We start from the raw sequence: 17,851 nt of genomic DNA, 5'->3' as shown, positions 1-17,851 counted from the left end.
TAATCCCTGCTACTTTGGAGGCTGAGGTGGGAGGATCACCTGAGCCCAAGAAGTCAAGGTTGCAGTGAGCCATGATCATGCCACTGTACTCTAGCCTAGGCAACAGAGCAAGACTCTGTCTCAAATAAGTGAAAAAAAAAAAAAAAAAAAAAGGATGTCTAACTGTTCTTGTATCATTTCTTGAAAAAACTAATCTTTTTAGCCAGGCACAGCGGCTTATGCCTGTAATCCCAGCACTTTGGGAGGCCAAGGCAGGCGGATCGCCTGAGGTCAGGAGTTCAAGACTAGCCTGACCAACATGGTGAAACCCTGTCTCTACTAAAAATACAAAAATTAGCCGGGTGTGGTGGCACACACCTGTGGTCCCAGCTACTTGGGAGGCTGAGGCAGGAGAATCACTTGAACCCGGGAGGCGGAGGCTGCAGTGAGCCAAGATTTTACCACTGCACTCCAGCCTGGCCTGGGCAACAGAGTGAGACTCCGTCTCGAAAAAAAAGAAAAAAGAAAAAACTCATCTTTTTTCATAGATTACCTCTGCATCTTTGTTAAAAATCAATTGAACGTATGTGTGTGTCTATTTCTGGACTATTTATTCTGTTTTACAGATCTATTTACCCTTTTAATGACAATATACTGCTCAAGTACTGCAGTTTGATTAGTAAGTATTGAATCAGGTAGTGTGAGTCTTCCCACTTTGTTTCTACTCGGAATTGTTTTTGGCTTTCTAGTTCTTTTACCTTTCCAAAAAAAATTTTAGAATCAGCCTGTCAACTCCTATAAAAAAATACCTGATAGATATTTTTTTTTTTTTTTTTTTGAGACAGAGTCTCACCCTGTCGCCAGGCTGGAGTGCAGTGGTGTGATCTCAGCTCACTGCAACCTCCGCCTCCCGAGTTCAAGCGATTATCCTGCCTCAGCCTCTCGAGTAGCTGGGACTACAGGCACGTGCCACCATTCCCAGCTAATTTTTCTATTTTTAGTAGAGACAAGGTTTCATCATGTTGGCCAGGATGGTCTTGATCTCTTGACCTCATGATCCAGCTGCCTCGGCCTCCCAAAGTGCTGGGATTACAGGCATGAGCCACTGTGCCCGGCCGCTGCTGGACTTCTGATAGGGATTTTATGCAATCTACAGAATAATTTGAGAGAGCTGACATCTTAATATTGACTAAGCATGGTGGCTCGTGCCTGTAATCCCAGCTACTGAGGGGGCTGAGGTAGGAGGATGACTTTAGCCCAGAAGGTTGAGGCTGCAGTGAGCGGTCTGGACCTCCAGCCTGGGTGGCAGAGTAAGACTTTGTCACAAACCAAAAAACAACTCCAATATTGACTCTTCCAATAGTTGAGCACAATATCTCTTTATTGGGATTTTCTTTGATTATTTTCATGAGTGCTTTGTAGATTATCAGCACAGATGTTGCACATTTAAAAAAATTTATACCTATGTATTTGTGTTTCATGGTGCTATTGTAAATGCTATTGTAAATTTTATAATTTCAATGTCCAGTTATTAATTAATAGTGTATAGAAGGACCAGGCATGGTGGCTCACATCTGTAATCCCAGCACTTTGGGAGGCCGACGTGGGCGGATCACGAGGTCAGGAGTTCGAGACCAGTCTGGCCAACATAGTGAAACCTGTCTCTATTAAAAATAAAAAAAATTAGCTAAGCATGATGGTGGGTGCCTGCAGTCCTAGCTACTCAAGAGGCTGAGGTTCGAGAATCGTTTGAACTTGGGAGACAGAGGTTGCAGTGAGCCGAGATTGCACCAGTGAACTCCAGCCTGGGTGACAGTGTGAGACTCGGTCTCAAAAAAAAAGTGTATACAAATACGAAAGATTTTTATATAATTATTTTGAATCCTGTGACTTTACTAATTTACCACTTATCATTAGTTCTAGTAGACTTTTTGGTAGATTCTCTGGGATTTTGTGTATAGAAAATGATTTCATTTGCAAATACTGAGAGCTTACTTCTTCCTCTTTAATTTGCATTCCTTTGATTTCTTTCTTTTTATTTTTCTTTTTTTGCTTAACTGAACTTGCTATGACTACCTTGTCTTGTTCTTAATTTTAGGAAGAAAGCATTCACTTTTTCACCATTAAGTGTTGCATCAGCTCTATGATAGTTATTTTTGCCCTTTACTAGGCTGAGGAAATTCCTTCAATTCCTAGTTTGCTGAGATTTTTTATTATGAATTAATGCAGTATCTAACCACTGAGTAATTTATATGGGTCATATGGGGTTTTAAATTTTTTTTTCTCTTTTTTCTTTTCTTTTTTTTTTTTTTTTTTTTTGAGACAGAGTCTCACTCTGTCACCCAGGCTGCAGTGCAGTGGCACAACCTCCACCTCCTGGGTTCAAGAGCTTCTTGTGCCTCAGCATGCCCCAGAGTAGCTGGGATTGCAGGTGTGTGCCACGGCACCTGGCTAATTTTTTTATTTGTTTTTTCAGTAGAGACAGGATTTCACCACTTCGGCCAGGCTGGTCTGTCTCAAACTCCTAACCTGAAGTGATCTGCCCGTCTTAGCCTCCCATTCTTTTAATTTCTTGATATGGTGAATTGCATCGATTGATTCTGAAGATTAAAACAACCTTGAATTTTTGGGATAAAACCTACTTTCATAATGCATTATCATTTTTACATATTGCTGGTTTTGATTTGCCAATATTTTCTTGAAGATTTTTTTGTCTATGCCTGTAGTTTTCTTTCTTGTAATCTATTTGACTTGTTTTAATGTCAAAATACTACTAATTTTATAAAATGAGTTGGGAAGTGTTAAATCTTCTTTTATTTCCTGGCATAATTTGTGCATAACTGATATTATTAAATATTTCCTTGGTAGTATTAATTTTTTTTTTTTTTTTTGGTAGAGATGGGGTTCTTGCTATGTTGCTCAGGCTGGTCTCAAACTCTTGGCCTCAAGTGATCCTCTCACCTTGGCTTCTCATAGTGCTGGGATTACAGGTGTGAACCACTGCACCTGATCAATCTATTATTTTCTCAAGTGAGCTTTGGTAGTTAAGATGAGGTTGTGGAGTCAGACAAGCTTAGCTGTACCACTAGTCATTTGATATTGGACAATTTACTTAATTTTGATAATGATTTCCTCATATATAAAATTGAAATATTAATAACAAGACCTATGTCAAACAGATTTGTAAGGTTTAAAGATAATCCATATTCCGTTAAATGAATGTTTGTGTCCTCCTCAAAATTCTTATGTTGAAACCTAATCCCCAATGTGTTGTCATTTTGAGGTGGAGCCTTTGGCAGGTGATTATATCATGAGGCCAGAGACCTCATGCATGGGATTAGTAAGAGTCCTTATAAAAGAGACTCCAGAGAGCTCACTTGTCCCCTTCTGCCATGTGAGGACACAGTGAAAAGACACTATCTATGAACCAGAAAGCAGATGCACTTACCAGATACTAAATATGCTGGTACTTTGGGACCATAAATTTCTGTTGTTTTCAAGCCACCCAGTTTAGGCCCAATGGACTAAGCATATTAAAAGTGAATCCCAATGTTTCATATATAGTAAGCACTCAGTACACATTATTACTACTATTTATGTTATGTTATGTTATGTTATGTTATGTTATGTTATGTTATGTTATTTTTGAGACGGAGTCTCACTCTGTCACCCAGGATGGAGTGCAGAGGTGCCATCTCGGCTCACCGCAGCCCTGCCTCCTGGTTCAAGTGATTCTTGTGCCTCAGCCTCCCGAGTCACTGTGCAGATGTGCACCACCATGTCTGGCTAATTTTTGTATTTTTTTGGGTAGATTCGGGGTTTCACCATGTTGACTAGGCTGGTCTCAAACTCCTGACCTCAGGTGATCCTCCCGCCTCGGCCTCCCAAAGTGTTGGGTTACAGGCGTGAGCCATGGTGCCTGGCCTATTACTACTATTTTAAATTATTTTTTTTTCTGGACAAATTGCACATAGGCTTCCCTATAAAAGGAAATTTTTCCTAAATGAAAGTATTGTAAATAATGCTTTAAAGGCCTATCAAGTGTTATTAGTTTAAGATTGTAGACAGATATCAAATTATTCTTTGTCTGTAAGAATATACTCCCCTATCCACAAGGGCCATAATTTTCAGCTAATGAAATAAACTTAGATAAAACTATTTGACTCAATCTTAGCATTACATAGCTAGAATGTCACTCTTTAAATTTTAGCTTCTTTAGTGGCCATGATAGTTCACACCATTAAAAATCTAAATTTCTAGTTGTGCAAATTAGAAATTCTATGAATTGCACAATTAGAAATCTGATTCTATTCTCTCTTCAAAGTCACGGTAGATTATAAATTTTGGACACAACCAGCTTGGATGGGGCCAGAAAAATATGTAAATGTAGATGGCCTGCTATGTACCTCATGGATGTGTTATATGATTTCTGAACTGGGCTAGGTGGGAGAATCCGTGCAGTTATTTTACAGTATAGAGAGGTGAAGTGCTAACCAAACCTGTTTCTTGATAATATTATAATCTTGAAAACAAACCCATTAGTAAAAAAGTGGAAATTAATGATTAGAAAAACTTTATCATACTATCTGTGGATTTCAATGACCCTACCCACAATTACCAAAAATCACTGACTGATGGATTTAAATGGAATTAGGAGTTTGATAAGGTGTGGTAAAAGTATCGCAGTAAAGATTTTGACAATGTTGTTTGTTTTCATTTTTGTAATGAAACTGTGGTTATACAAGATTATTGAAGCATACATATATATATATATACTTTTTTTTTTTTTTTGGAGATGGAGTCTTGCTCTGTCGCACAGGCTGGAGTGCAATGATGCAATCTCAGCTCACTGCAACCTCTGCCTCCTGGGTTCAAGTGATTCTCCTGCCTCAGCCTCCTGAGTAGATGAGATTACAGGTGCCCGCCACCATGCCCAGCTAATTTTTACTAGAGACAGGGTTTCACCATGTTAGCCAGGCTGGTCTTGAACTCCTGACCTCAGGTGATCCACCCACCTCGGCCTCCCAAAGTGCTGGAATTACAGGCGTGAGCCACTATGCCTGGCCCTGAAGCAGATATAATTAAATAAGTACACTTAAATCAATAACAGAGAGACAGGGAAATCTGATCACTTTCTATGTATTATCTCACCTGCATAAGTTAACACTTAACACTTTAATTTCTGCAGTGTTTTAAAAGTTCCTTTCTTCAACTTAAATTTTTTTTTTAAAATAGTTGAGAACCAGAAAGAATTTACTGGATATTTTAGAAAGGTGAATGTGGCCACATGGCTACCAGTGACAAGGGCACAAAAAAGCTCCAATAATGCCACAAGTAGAGGTTTAACCCAGAATTAGAGATTTTTTTTTTAAAGAAATCACTGTTAAGATATATATAATTTTTTTTTTTTTTTGACAGAGTCTCACTCTGTCACCCAGGCTGGAGTGCAGTGGCATGATCTTGGCTCACTGCAACCTCTGCTTCCTGGGTTCAAGCGATTCTCCTGCCTCAGCCTCCCGAGTAGCTGGGATCACAGGCACACGCCACCACACCCGGCTAATTTTTGTGTTTTTTTGTTTGTTTTTTGTTTTTTTGAGACGGCGTCTCACTCTGCTGCCCAGACTGGAGTGCAGTAGCGCAATCTCAGCTCACTGCAAGCTCCACCTCCTGGGTTCACGCCACTCTCCTGCCTCAGCCTCCCGAGTAGCTGGGACTACAGGCGCCTGCCACCATACCCGGCTAATTTTTATTTTTAGTAGAGATGGGGTTTCACCATGTTAGCCAGGATGGTCTTGATCTCCTGACCTCGTGATCTGCCTGCGTCGGCCTCCCAAAGTGCTGGGATTACAAGCGTGAGCCACTGCGCCTGGCCTAATTTTTATATTTTTAATAGAGATGGGGTTTCACCATGTTGGTCAGGCTGGTCTTGAACTCCTGACCTCAAGTGATCCGCCTGTCTTGGCCTCCCAAAGTGCTGGGATTACAGGCCACCGTGCCCTGTCCAAGATATTTTTAATCAAGGTTAATGTTAGTACAGGGAAGAATAATTAGAACATTCATTCTTTGGTATATAATTTCTCCTGTCTTATATTTATCAACATGAAACAGGTTCTGCATTCCTTAGAATTATTAGAACTAGTACATGATGCTATTTGATTGACTTTTCATATCTCCTGCATTTCAAAGCAAGAAACTAGTTTCGGTCCATCATACCCATTCACTATCAAGACATAGTGACTCAAGCAAACAAATGATTATCTCTCAAAATCAAATTAGTAGAAATCCAATGAATAAGAGTTATAATTGTTCACTAGGATTTCATGTAAAAAATTGGAAATATTTGAATCTTTACAAAACATGCATTGAAATAATTCTGGTCTAGGACTAAGAGGATTTAAGAATGATAAAGAATCTTAAGACTTCATATAACTGCTTTCTACTCTACTTGAAATCAAATAGTATTTTCAATTTCACAAGAAGAAAAAATCTTATAATCCTTTAAAATTTCCCTCTCCTTTACTATTCTGGATTCTTGTCCCTTTTATAACTCCCAATTCTTTCAAGATGATTTTCAAAAGGTAGAGAGAAAGAGAGGCAAAAGAGTAAATAAAGGTCATATTAAAATAAGATATCTAGAGACTAGATGTCAAGTAAGGAAAACAAAACATGAAATAAAGTTCAAAAAATAACACCAAAAAATCCTTTGTATATTGAATAGGAACTACTACCTATGTTGCTTATTTCTATGAAACGAAAAAATAATTGTTGAAGGATGTGAGGTAGGAGGCGGGACTTGACTCCAGAGGTGGGGCTCAGACACTGGACCAGATAGATACAGGACTAGCTAAAATGGGCATGTCAGGGGGGACAGCAGCCTTCAATCATGCCATGTAAATTTACTGTTGCCATGGCAACACCCAGAAGTTACTGCCTCTTTCCATGGTAATGACTCAATGATTACTACCCTTTCCCTAGAAATTTCTGCATAAATCATCCCCTAATCTTCATGCAGTTAAAGGAAGGTATACATATGACTGCAAAACTGTCCTGAGCTGCTACTGTCTGCCTACAAAGTACCCCTGCTCTGCAGGAGCAGTCAAAGAGCTGTGATACCACTAGAGCTGTAACACTGCCTGTTCAATAAAGCTGTTTTCTTCTACCTCTGGCTTGCCCTTTAATTCTTGCCTTCGCAAAGCCAAGATCCCTCATGGCCTAAGCTCTGCTTTAGGGCTCACCTGCCCTGCATCAAATGGACTTATAAATATACTAGTATTTTCCATATTCTTTCTCAAATAATCTTACATTTCTAAATTAAGTTTATAACTAGGGGAAAAAAATTCTTTTGAGCAAACACTAAGGACCAAAGCCTGGTTATGCTAAGTAAGTTATAAAATGTTCAGCTTTATCTATAGTTTGGCATTTAACTTAAACATTTAAACTTAAAAAGAAATTCTTTCCAGTCATCTAAAATTCTTGGTGGAAATGTAACATGTTAGGAGAATTCTGCTTACTGTTTAAATCTGAAGCACTTCATTCATTCTGGTGACCACGGTGGTTTTAGCAGCTAGCATAACATGTCTTCCAAATTTCAAGGTGCTTTGGGTCTTTCCAAGATGAATGTCCTTTCTTCCTTGCCTCTCATTCCTTAGTTTCTGAAGATAGCAATGTTTACTGCAAGAGAAAAAAAATAGAACAAAACTGGAGAGTGACATAATTTCAAATATATTGGACATCTTTTCTTAGATATTCCTAATATCACCCTCACTCAACAGTTATAATTCATCTAATTCACTTAAGAAATATCTTTTTTACTTAGGTGGAGACACGCATATAATCTCACACACTCAAGACCTCCCCATGGCATACCAAAGAACCAGTAACTTACAAGAACCGAAAGAGTACCGATGCACTTGAGATTTTCTAAGTCTTCATTTGATTGTTTTTGTAGAGACTTATTCTACTGGAAGTATATGAATATTAATTGAATGACAAGTCATTTAACTCGAACTTTATAAAAATATGATTCTAAGGGCCACAATGTCCAACTTCGGTATAATCTCTCTAAAATATTGAAAGCAGGTATCTCCAAATGTAAATATTTCACTAGCCACTTTGAAGTTTTAGTTTAGGCTCAAGTACGATTTTTAATTTGGTTTTTAAAAATATCACCCACAATTAAATACATGTCTACCTATTTCTGATTCTTGGGCATCCATTTTATGCATGTTCAAAATTGACCCAACCCCTAATTTGTTTCACTACAACACCAAACACAAGGAAAATAACTGAGTTATTGTATACTATATACAAGAGGATGTATATAGATTATATGCAAACACTACATTTTATATAAAGAACCTGAGCATCTGTGAATTTTGGTATGCATGGGGGGTGGTCCTGGAGCCAATCTCCTGAGGACACACCAAGGATGATTGTAATTCCATTTATTATAATATTCTTTTGCTAGTGTGATCATATATTATACCTCTACATATATTACAAAACCTCATAATGATACCGTTCAACTTTTGTTTTAAAAAGTCAGCTTTCTTTTAAAGAAAGTGACAGAGGAAAAAAAAAAAAGCTATTTGTATTTATCACCTTGGTGGTATTCATTTCTTCCTATAGAACTGAGTTTCCATCTGGTATTACCACCTTTCAGCTTAGAAAAGTAGTTCTTATACTGTATGTCTATTAATAATAAATATCTGAGTTTTTAAAATCTGAAATTATCTTACTTTACCTTCATTTTTGAATGATATTTTCATTGGATATTGCATTGTGACCTAAAGGTTTTTTTTTTTCTTCTTCCTTACAACTTTTTACTAATGTCATTCCATAATTTTTTGTCTTCGATTTTTCTGATAAGTCAGCTGTCAGTAATATTATTGCTATCCTGTGTTTAATGCTTCTTTTGTATTCTGGCTATTTTGAAGATTTTCTCTTTATCTTTGAACTTTATTTCTATTTTTTTGAGATGGAGTTTTGCTCTTTTGCCCAGGCTCAAGTGGCATGATATTGGCTCACTGCGACATCCACCCTCTGGGTTGAAGCGATTCTCCTGCCTCAGCCTCCTGAGTAGCTGGGATTATAGGTGCCTGCCACCACACTTGGGTAATTTTTGTATTTTTAGTAGAGACAGCATTTCACCATGTTGGCCAGGCTGGTCTCAAACTCCTGACCTCAGGTGATCCACCTGCCTTGGCCTCCCAAAGTGCTAGAATTATAGGTGTGAGCCACCGCGTCTGGCCTATCTTTGGACTTTAGTAGTATAACTATTATATGTCTAGATTTGATTTTCTTTGTATTTATTCTACTTGGAGTTTACTGATCTTCATTCTGTGAGTTATGTTTTTGCCCAATATGGGAAATTTTTAGCACTTATTTCTTAAAAAAAAAATTGTTCTGTCCCATATTCTGTCTTCCTCTTGGGGATTCCAATATACATAAGTTTGACTGCTTATTATTTCACAGGTCATTGAGGATATGTTCTTTTTTAAAATTTTTTTATCTTTATTCTTTTTTTATTTTTTATTTTCTAATCAAGTAAGCAGCAATGAGTATTTATTATTTTGTTTGTTTGTTTAAAAGGCAGGGTCTCACTCTGTCATCCAGGCTGGAGTACAGTGGCATGATCACGGCTCACTGCATCCTTGACTTCCTAGGCTCAAGCAATCCTCCTGTCTCAGCCTCTTGAGTAGCTGAGACTACAGTCACACGCCACCATGCTCTGCTAATTTTTACATTTTTTGTAAAAACTGGGTCTCACTACATTGCCTAGGCTAGTCCTGAACTCCTGGGCTCAAGCTATCCTCCCACCTCAGCCTTTCAAAGTACTAGAATTACCAGTGTGAGCCACCATGCCCGCTGACATACTTTTATTTATGCATCCTTCTAGTCAACCACATATGAATTATATACTTAGGAACTACTGTGTGAAAGGCAGTGTTCTAAGTACTAGAGAGACAATAAAAATGCAAGATCTCTGCTCTCACAGAGTTTACCTTCTAGTACAGAAAGATGGACAAATAATAAACTGATTTCAGACATCTTCAACGCTCTGAAAAAAAATAAAATTGAGTGTTGCAAAGAGAATGGGGAGGTGAAGATGCTGTTTTAGATAGCATATAAACTAAAACTCTCTGAGGAGATGATGCCAAGTTGAAATTGAATAAAATGAGCCAGACATGTAAAGATTTAGGAGTAGAATTTTCCAGATATAGGGCACACATGTCATAAGATAGGAAGGAGTATATAATGCTCCTAGAAAAAATGTTTCTAAATTATCAAAACAATGAATTAACAATTTGTGAGAAGATATCTTGAATATCATACCATTACCATGCCCAAAATTTAAAAATTGGCCTGATTTTAAACCTATTAATTATTTATTCCTGTGTAATAACAACAATGAAATAACAATTATTTTAAACTGTTAACTTATTTTACTAACAATGGAAATTGTGTTTGGGTTCTGACTTTCCATTTATTCCAAGCTTCTGCCAGTACCAATCCTTATTTTTATTTCATATTTGAAAACAAAAGTTCTTCTCTCCTTGCATTAGAAAAGAAAGAAGTTGCCTTTCTGTTTTATTTCTTGACAATGTTACGATGTTTCGGGAAAACATCATGAAGACATGCAAACAAAAAAAATATTCCCCAAATATGCGGCCATATGCAACTATGTCACCAACCATTTATGATGCAATAGCAGCACTCACCTAAATTAAACCTAAGGCCTTTCTTCCAGAATATTCATGGTACTGGATTTTGGCTACTGGTAAAGAACAACATCAACTATACACCTTAAGGAGGAAGGAAAGAAAATACACTTATGGTTATAAACCATGAAATGCATAGTAATTCTTCTAAAGTAGGGACTGAATTAACGTTATGGATATAGCACCAAACAAAATAGTAGGGCATATATTTCAATCCTGCTTCAGATAGATATTAGATAACAAATTCTGAGCATTCTAACAGGGGACTGACCAGTATGCTAAGGCATATCAGGAAGAATAAAGAAAATATGCTTTGAAATTATTTTGTGTTCTAACTGGCTAATAGGGTTATGTGAAAGACATTATAGACACACAGGTAATGCAGAAAAGAGGCTATAGTCTCAAGATTGTGAACTAAGAGGAAAAAAATCCAAGATCTTGTAGGTGGGGACAGCATGAAGTTAAATATAAGGTGAAGGGACTTTCTGTTCATGAGTACCCAGACAACTTCATCCAAAAATGACTAAATTCAGGATAAAGAACTATGTACTAATTTGGGAACATTAATAAGATAAGCATAATAAAACAAAAATAGGGAAGAAGGAATTAGCCTTGCATGATTGAAAAATATAAAATGTGCAGGCTTGGTAGTAAGATAAATTAGACACTAGCCTCAATTCCCCAGTTGGCTGAAGAAACTCAGACACTATAAATGATTTCAAACCTTTGACACTATATAACTTTCAAAGCCCTACAGGCTAAAATTGGTGTGATCTTATTTACTTTGCTATTTAACTTAATAGTAGGGAATAGTTTCAGGTAGAAAAAAAAATCATATAGAATGGAAATACAATGGTCTACCAGGAATCTGATAGCTTACTGAGAAGATTTTTAATCATAAAGTAGCGGTTGTCAAGCCTTTACCCATAGGTCAAATACAACCTGCCACCTGCTTTTATGTATGGCTTGCTAGGTAAAAATAGTTTCTACATTTTTAAAGAGTTGAAAAAACTCAAAAGGAGAATATTTTGAGACATAAAAACTAGATGAAATTCAAATGTCATGGTCCATAAATAAAATTTTATCAGAACACAGCCAGTTCATTTGTTTATATATTGTCTATGGCTGATTTTTTACCATAAAGGCAGAGTTAAGTAGTTGTTACAGGAACTAAATGCCTACAAAACCCAAAATATACATTATTTGGCCCTTTACAGATAACATTTGCCAAATTTCTAATACAAACTACATCCAACACGGTTATTCTCTAAAATTTTAGAATTCATATTTTAAATGACTAGATCAAACGGTTTATTTTAGTCCTTACACTCTGGTAATGCTATTCCCTCATATTTCTAATGAATGTTAATAACTTTATATTTAAAATTAGTATCTCATAATAGAGACAATTTTTATATTCTCAAGAAATCAATTTTCCTGATTCATAAAATTTATTAAGTATGATATATCCTTTTCTTCTGATCAGTTTCTGATTTAGAGTTTGTAATAGGCTCTCTGATTTGAAAAATAAATAATAGTTCCCATAGCAGACACAGTTCATTTATAACAATACTGAGAAAAAGTACATCAATGGATAAGTGTTAAGAAACAATTTATTGGGAGCTTCTAAATTCTGCAAAGGTGTTAGCCTTAAAACCTATTCTAGAATAATTCAACTTCTGCTTCTGACCATGAGGGAGTAAACAGTTCCAGGATGATCCTCTCACTATAAACAATTAGAATACAGCATAAAATACTGGAAAGGACTATTTTCAGACACAGGCAGTGCAGTATTATGATCCCTAAGAAAACAGAAATAAGGGGAGTTCTACCAGCAACTCAGGCTCTCAGCCAGAAAGAAATTTACCACTTCAGTAAAGGGAGGAAGAACTTAAACAGAGCCTCGAAATCTTGTTTACTTGGACAGATAGAAAAAAGTGCAAGGAGGCCAAGAAGGCTAGAATTTATGGCGCAGAATTCCAAAGAAGAGGGAGACAGCTCAAGTAATCTCAATAAGGGTTCTCCTGAGCGTTTAGCTAGATAAAAACGTTACATTACATTAAGAAGGGTAAATTTTTTTTGAGACCAGAGAAGAACATCTAAGGAAAAAATGATACCAGAGACTTGCAATACAAAGATTCTCAGAGCTGACATAGGACCAAGAATTCAACAAGCTCCCTTCAGCAAGAAGAGAGAAACCAAAATATACAAAGCAATCAGCAGGGTCCCCAGAAGGGACAAATCACTGAGGCAGGGGCCCTAGAATAAAGGCCACTCTAGATATGCCTGAAAGGAGTGTTTAAGCCTAGAACTGAACAAACTAATCTGTACTTAACAAAAATGCTTTTCAGGAAGAAGTCCAACATTCTTTAAAGATATACAACAAGATTAAGGACTCAAATATTTAAATTCATAAATATGTATCATTTAATAAAAAAATTACTGGACATAGTAAGAATCAGGGAAATGTGGCCCATAACCAGAAAAATATCAGTCAATAGAAAGAAACCCAGAAATGATAGAAATGATAGAATTTGCAGGCAAAGACATTAAAAGGGCTGTAATAACTATGCTCTATATTCAAAGACATAAATGAAAAAAGGAATACAGTGGAGACAGAAATACAGGATTTTCAAAAAGAACAAAAAAATAACTTCTAGAGATAAAATATATAGAGTCAAATGAATATTTCACTAGATAGATAAGCAGTAGTTTATACACAGAAGAAAAAGAGGTGGAGCCAAGATGGCTGAATAGGAACAGCTCTAGTCTACAGCTCCCAGCGTGAGCGACGCAGAAGACGAATGATTTCTGCATTTCCAACTGAGCTTCGAAGAGAGTAGTGGTTCTCCCAGCACACAGCTTGAGATCTGAGAACGGACAGACTGCCTCCTCAAGTGGCTCCCTGACCCCCAAGTAGCCTAACTGGGAGGCACCACCCAGTAGGGGCAGACTGACACCTCACATGGCCGGGTACTCCTCTGAGACAAAACTTCCAGAGGAACTATCAGGCAGCAACATTTGCTGTTCACCAATATCTGCTGTTATACAGCCTCTGCTGCTGACACCCAGGCAAACAGGGTCTGGAGTGGACCTCCAGCAAACTCCAACAGACCTGCAGCTGAGGGTCCTGACTGTTAGAAGGAAAACTAACAAACAGAAAGGACATCCACACCAAAACCCCATCTGTACGTCACCACTATCAAAGACCAAAGGTAGATAAAACCACAAAGATGGGGAAAAAACAGAGCAGAAAAACTGAAAATTCTAAAAATCAGAGCACCTCACCTCCTCCAAAGGAATGCAGCTCCTCACCAGCAATGGAACAAAGCTGGACAGAGAATGACTTTGACGGGTTGAGAGAAGAAGGCTTCAGACAATCAAACTACTCCGAGCTAAAGGAGGAAGTTTGAACCCATGGCAAAGAAGTTAAAAACCTTGAAAAAAGATTAGAAGAATGGCTAACTAGAATAACCAATGCAGAGAAGTCCTTAAAGGACCTGATGGAGCTGAAAACCATGGCACGAGAACTACGTAACAAATGCACAAGCCTCAGTAGCCGATTCGATCAACTGGAAGAAAGGGTATCAGTGATGGAAGATCAAATGAATGAAATGAAGTGAGAAGTTTAGAAAACAACAACAACAAAAAAAACGAACAAAGCTGCCAAGAAATACGGGACTACGTGAAAAAACCAAATCTACGTCTGATTGGTGTACCCAAAAGTCACGGGGAGAATGCAACCAAGTTGGAAAACACTCTGCAGGATATTATCCAGGAGAACTTCCCCAATCTAGCACGGCAGGCCAACATTCAGATTCAGGAAATACAGAGAATGCCATAAAGATACTCCTCGAGAAGAGCGACTCCAAGACAATTGTCAGATTCACCAAAGTTGAAATGAAGGAAAAAATGTTAAGGGCAGCCAGAGAGAAAGGTCGGGTTACCCACAAAGGGAAGTCCATCAGACTAACAGCTGATCTCTCAGCAGAAACTCTACAAGCCAGAAGAGAGTGGGGGCCGATATTCAACATTCTTAAAGAAAAGAATTTTCAACCCAGAATTTCATATCCAGCCAAACTAAGCTTCATAAGTGAAGGAGAAATAAAATACTTTACAGACAAGCAAATGCTGAGAGATTCTGTCCCCACCAGGCCTGCCCTAAAAGAGCTGCTAAAGGAAGCACTAAACATGGAAAGGAACAACCGGTACCAGCCACTGCAAAAATATGCCAAATTGTAAAGACCATCGAGGCTAGGAAGAAACTGCATCAACTAACGAGCAAAATAACCAGCTAACATCATAATGACAGGATCAAATTCACACATAACAATATTAACCTTAAATGTAAATGGGCTAAATGTTCCAATTAAAAGACACAGACTGGCAAATTGGATAAAGAGTCAAGACCCATCAGTGTGCTGTATTCAGGAAACCCATCTCATGTGCAGAGACACACATAGGCTCACAAAATAAAGGGATGGATGAAGATCTACCAAGCAAATGGAAAACAAAAAAAGGCAGGGGTTGCAATCCTAGTCTCGGAAAAAACAGACCTTAAACTAACAAAGTTCAAAAGATACAAAGAAGGCCATTACATAATGGTAAAGGGATCAATTCAACAAGAAGAGCTAACTATCCTAAATATATATTGCACCCAATACAGGAGCACCCAGATTCATAAAGCAAGTCCTTAGAGACCTACAAAGAGACTTAGACTCCCACACAATAATAATGGGAGACTTTAACACCCCACTGTCAACATTAGACAGATCAACGAGACAGAAAGTTAACAAGGATATCCAGGAATTGAATTCAGCTCTGCACGAAGCGGACCTAATAGACATCTACAGAATTCTCTACCCCAAATCAACAGAATATACATTCTTATCAGCACCACACCACACCTATTCCAAAACTGACCACATAGTTGGAAGTAAAGCACTCCTCAACAAATGTAAAAGAACAGAAATTATAACAAACTGTCTCTCAGACCACAGTGCAATCAAACTAGAACTCAGGATTAAGAAACTCACTCAAAACTGCTCAACTACATGGAAACTGAACAACCTGCTCCTGAATGACTACTGGGTAGATAAAGAAATGAAGGCAGAAATAAAGATGTTCTTTGAAACCAACGAGAACAAAGACACAACATACCAGAATCTCCGGACACATTCAAAGCAGTGTGTAGAGGGAAATTTATAGCACTAAATGCCCACAAGAGAAAGCAAGAAAGATCTAAAATTGACACCCTAACATCACAATTAAAAGAACTGGAGAAGCAAGAGCAAACACATTCAAAAGCTAGCGGAAGGCAAGAAATAACTAAGATCAGAGCAGAACTGAAGGAAATAGAGACATAAAAAACCCTTCAAAAATCAATGAATCCAGGAGCTGGTTTTTTGAAAAGATCAACAAAATTGACAGACCACTAGCTAGACTAATAAGGAAGCAAAGAGAGAAGAATCAAATAGAGACAATAAAAAATGATAAAGGGGAGATCACCACCGATCCCACAGAAATACAAACTACCATCAGAGAATTCTATAAACACCTCTACGTAAATAAACCAGAAAATCTAGAAGAAATGGATAAATTCCTGGACACATACACCCTCCCAAGACTAAACCAGGAAGGAGCTGAATCTCTGAATAGACCAATAACAGGCTCTGAAATTGAGGCAATAATTAATAGATTACCAACCAAAAAAAGTCCAGGACCAGATGGATTCACAGCCGAGTGCTACCAGAGGTACAAGGAGGAGCTGGTACCATTCCCTCTGAAACTATTCCAATCAACAGAAAAAGAGGGAATCCTCCCTAACTCATTTTATGAGGCCAGCATCATCCTGATACCAAAGCCTGGCAGAGACACAACAAAAAAAAAAAGGAATTTTAGACCAATATCCCTGACGAACATAGATGCAAAAATCCTTGAAAAAATACTAGCAAACTGAATCCAGCAGTACATCAAAAAGCTTATCCACCATGATCGAGTGGGCTTCATCCCTGGGATGCAAGGCTGGTTCAACATACGCAAATCAATAAACGTAATCCAGCATATAAACAGAATCAATGACAAAAACCACATGATTATCTCAATAGATGCAGAAAAGGCCTTTGACAAAATTCAACAACCTTCATGCTAAAAACTCTCAATAAATTAGGTATTGATGGGACATATCTCAAAATAATAAGAGCTATCTATGACAAACCCACAGCCAATATCATACTGAATGGGCAAAAACTGGAAGCATTCCCTTTGCAAACTGGCACAAGACAGGGATGCCCTCTCTCACCACTCCTATTCAACATAGTGTTGGAAGTTCTGGCCAGGGCAATCAGGCAGGAGAAAGAAATAAAGGGTATTCAATTAGGAAAAGAGGAAGTCAAATTGTCCCTGTTTGCAGATGACATGGTTGTATATCTAGAAAACCCCATCGTCTCAGCCCCAAATCTCCTTAAGCTGATTAGCAACTTCAGCAAAGTCTCAGGATACAAAATCAATGTGCAAAAATCACAAGCATTCTTATACACAAATAACAGAGAAACAGAGAGCCAAATCATGAGTGAACTCCCATTCACAACTGCTTCAAAGAGAATAAAATACCTAAGAATCCAACTTACAAGGGATGTGAAGGACCTTTTCAAGAACTACAAACCACTGCTCAACGGCTAAGCTCATAGGCTTAGGGCTGACTTGGCAATGCGGGCTCTTTTTTGGTTCCATGTGAACTGTGAAGAAAGTCATTGGTAGCTTGATGGGGATGGCACTGAATCTATAAATTACCTTGGGCAGTATGGCCATTTTCACAATATTGATTCTTCCTACTCATGAGCATGGAATGTTCTTCCATTTGTTTGTGTCCTCTTTTATTTCGTTGAGCAGGACGTAGGCATGGGCAAGGACTTCATGCCTAAAATACAAAAAGCAATGGCAACAAAAGCCACAATTGACAAATGGGATCTAATTAAACTAAAGAGCTTCTGCACAGCAAAAGAAACTACCATCAGAGTGAACAGGCAACCTACAGAATGGGAGAAAATTTTTGCATTCTACTCATCTGACAAAGGGCTAATATCCAGAATCTACAATGAACTCAAACAAATTTACAAGAAAAAAACAAACAACCCCATGAAAAAGTGGGC

General features: G+C 37.8%; 1 protein-coding gene across 27 annotated transcripts in view; it reads right to left on the bottom strand.

Moving 5' to 3' along the window:
* Positions 1–17,851, bottom strand: part of PEAK1 (pseudopodium enriched atypical kinase 1) — a 293,590-nt gene that overhangs the window by 127,914 nt on the left and 147,825 nt on the right. For 24 of the 27 annotated variants that reach the window (XM_063638673.1, XM_063638670.1, XM_063638674.1 and 21 more), the window contains one exon: positions 7,491–7,650. The gene's annotated coding sequence lies outside the window, so the exon portion shown is untranslated. Of the gene's footprint in view, positions 1–7,490; positions 7,651–9,983; positions 10,040–10,700; positions 10,785–17,492; positions 17,620–17,851 lie in introns of all 27 variants that reach the window. The other 3 variants (XM_055277609.2, XM_055277613.2, XM_063638672.1) reach the window with 3 other exon arrangements.

Source organism: Symphalangus syndactylus, chromosome 5 (assembly GCF_028878055.3).
Source record: "Symphalangus syndactylus isolate Jambi chromosome 5, NHGRI_mSymSyn1-v2.1_pri, whole genome shotgun sequence".
NCBI classification, from domain to species: Eukaryota; Metazoa; Chordata; class Mammalia; order Primates; family Hylobatidae; genus Symphalangus; species Symphalangus syndactylus.
Note: the sequence above shows the minus strand (reverse complement) of the source record. Positions and strands in the feature narration are given on the sequence as shown.